The following is a 2,900-nucleotide window of genomic DNA, read 5'->3' as shown; positions in this document are numbered from 1 at the left end:
CCTCAGTCGACTGACCATGAACAGAGGCGATTTGGAATCGACTGGCGCTCCACGTCAGTCGACTGATCTATGATCTGCACGCCTCTCATGCTGCCCATCATCATATGCTCGATCGATCTCCTGTGCACGAATTATAAGCAAGCTTAATTGGTTCGTCCCCTTCCTTCTTTCCTCTCTGCCTTTATTTGTGTCTAGAGAATTCAATTCGCTCAGGCAGCTTTCGAGACATGGAGCTGAGGGAGATCGCGTTCGCTCTGCCGCCGGGGTTCAGGTTCCACTCGAACGACCACGAGCTGGTGTGCCACTACCTCCCCAAGAAGGTCAGCAACCAGGAAAGGACTATGGTGGAGATCGACCTACACATTCAAGAACCATGGGAGCTCCCAGGTGAGCCCATCGATCGTTATTTAAGCTTGTTCATGGTCCACTGACGGTCGGGCTTGTGCAGATGCGGGCAAGCTGGGGGCGGACGAGTGGTACTTCTTCAGCTTCGGCGACCGCAAGTACGCGACCGGATCGCGGACGAACCGCGCGACCAAGTCGGGCTACTGGAAGGCCACGGGGAAGGACCGAGAGGTCAGTGACCCAGACGGGCGGCGCGGTGGGGATGAGGAAGACGCTGGTGTTCTACAGAGGAAGAGCCCAACGGGGCGAAGACGAATTGGGTGATGCATGAGCTCAAACTGGGAATGCCTCGATCTCAATCGAAGGTACGTACAGTTGCATTACGCCAGTAGAAACATGTTCTTTTGATTAATTGGTTTCCTTGAATCATTAGTTCATGTGGCAGGAGGACTGGGTTATGTGCAGAGTTTTGAGAAGAGAAAAGGAGAAAGAGATCAAGTGAAGGAGCCAGCCTTTTTATATTCTAAAGGGGGAACACGTCCTTGGTTTAAGGGGTGACTTGGTAATTTTGTGGTATTGGGGAGTTGAAACAAACTTTTGGGTACTGCATGTAAATAAAATCATGGATGGGGACCAAACACCCCATTAGTAATGATGGAAGTCTTGATAGGTCAAGGTTGATCAGATGTTAGGCAATGATGAAGTCCCAACAAGTCAAGGTTGACTAGATGCTAGATAATGAGAAGTCTCGACAAGTCAAGATTGATCGGATGCTGAGCAAAAGAAGTCCTGGTAGGTTGTCCTAGTAGATTGAGGTCAACTGGATACCAGGGTGATGATAGAAGTCCTGACAGGTCAAGATTGATCGGATGCTAAGCAATGATGAAGTCCTAGTAGGTCAAGATTGACTGAATGCTAGGCAACAAGAAGTCTTGGAAGGTTAAGATTGATCGGATGCTGAGCAAAGGAAGTCCTGGTTGGTTGAGGTCAATCGGATACCAAGCAAGATGAGAATTCAACTTGATAAAGTTCAAATAATAGTATTAGTCAATTGATAAAGCATATTAATCGATCAATAGACTCTAAACCTCAAAATTAAGGTTGTGAGGTATTTTTAGAGTTTGCTATGGTAATTAGAATTTCTACTATAGTAACTAGAGTTGCTACAATATTCATGGTTTATTGTAAATCCTGAAGCTCAAAAATTAGGATTTTACTACAATAACTTTGGGATTTGCTACAGTGTCATGTTTAGATTTACTGTTATAGTGTTTTTGCTACAATGTCATCAATCGATTAGTGGCATTGTAGCAATGAACAAAATGCTTCCTGAATTGATTGGTCAGTTTGACTTGAGGCGAGCAATTGATTGGTGAGTCGTAAGGTAAAAAAGAGTTGTTCTGTAGTTTAAATTGTCGGATTTGATGACAATCAATTAATGAAGTCTAATAATCGATTGTTAGGTGAAAATCAGTCTAAACAATTACCTTATAAAGAGGATTTTGAGGAGGTTTCTCGAGGCCAATTCATGAAAGGTTAGAGGTGAAGTGCTGTTGTATTTTCAACCATCAAGAGGCATTTCAAAGTGACAAGCAAGCATCCAAAGCAAAGTTTCTCAATTGTAAACTATTGTTTCTTTCATTTCCATTTCTATTTTGTATTTCTTATATTTGTTCTTGTAAGAACTTGTTGTAAGAGGCTTCTCCATCTCCGAAAGGTATCTGAAAAAGAGAAGTTCATAGTAGAGGATTACTATAAGTAGGTCTTGGATTAGTCGCCTAAGAGGCAGATATCAAATAAATTTCGAGTTGTGCATGTGACATCGATTTTGGATTCAAGTTTTTGCTGCACATTCAAATGATGAGCACGAATCAAGATGAAAAGCGATCACGAGTTATTCACCCCCTTTAGCTCGTAAGGTCCTAACAAGTGGTATCAGAGTAAGATTATTATTCATCGGACTAACTACTGAAAGAAGCACGAGCTAGAGGAAGAAGAAAAGGTTGAGTCTCCAATATCAATAAGTTGAAAGGACCATCAAAGGAGCTCAACTTAAATACTTCCTCATGATGGACATAGAACAATGGTTTGCTCTAACGGAAAGATTTGAAGCTTGGAAGTCAAGGATGGAATAGACATAGAACAATGGTTTACTCTGAAAGGACCTTTTCTCTTCGAAGAGCAAATGACCGAGGAACAAGTCAAAAGATCCGAGGTGCATGATAAGGTTACCAAGATTTTGGTTAATTTGGTGCCTAATAATATTTTGTGTAAGCTAGGTAAATACCAAAATGTAAAGGAGCTATGAACCAAGTTGCCCAAGCTCCATGAAGACCCAACCTCGGCACAAGACGAAGATGAGTCCGAAAAAGAAGATTCATTAGCTCAAGAACTGGAAAACTTGGAAATTGAGAGGCACTCAATTTTTGAGATGGAGATTGAACTTGAAGAGGCATCCATCTCAAGAATTAAGGGGGAGTGTAGGCTATTATCATTGGAACAAGAAGAAGTCTCAACATCAGAAGCTAATGAAGAAGAAGAGTGTCCCACCTCTC

The 2,900-nt window shown here is 42.3% G+C and overlaps 1 pseudogene; it reads left to right on the top strand.

Annotated features, from left to right (window-relative positions):
• Positions 1–227: 227 nt before the first annotated feature.
• On the top strand, positions 228–847 carry LOC141817113 (protein CUP-SHAPED COTYLEDON 2-like; annotated as a pseudogene).
• Positions 848–2,900: the final 2,053 nt, after the last annotated feature.

The sequence above is a fragment of the Curcuma longa genome, unplaced genomic scaffold (assembly GCF_044706935.1).
Source record: "Curcuma longa cultivar G26 ecotype Majalengka, Jawa Barat unplaced genomic scaffold, ITB_CL_G26_1.1 contig_19339, whole genome shotgun sequence".
NCBI lineage: Eukaryota > Viridiplantae > Streptophyta > Magnoliopsida > Zingiberales > Zingiberaceae > Curcuma > Curcuma longa.
This window is presented reverse-complemented; position numbering and strand designations above follow the sequence as displayed.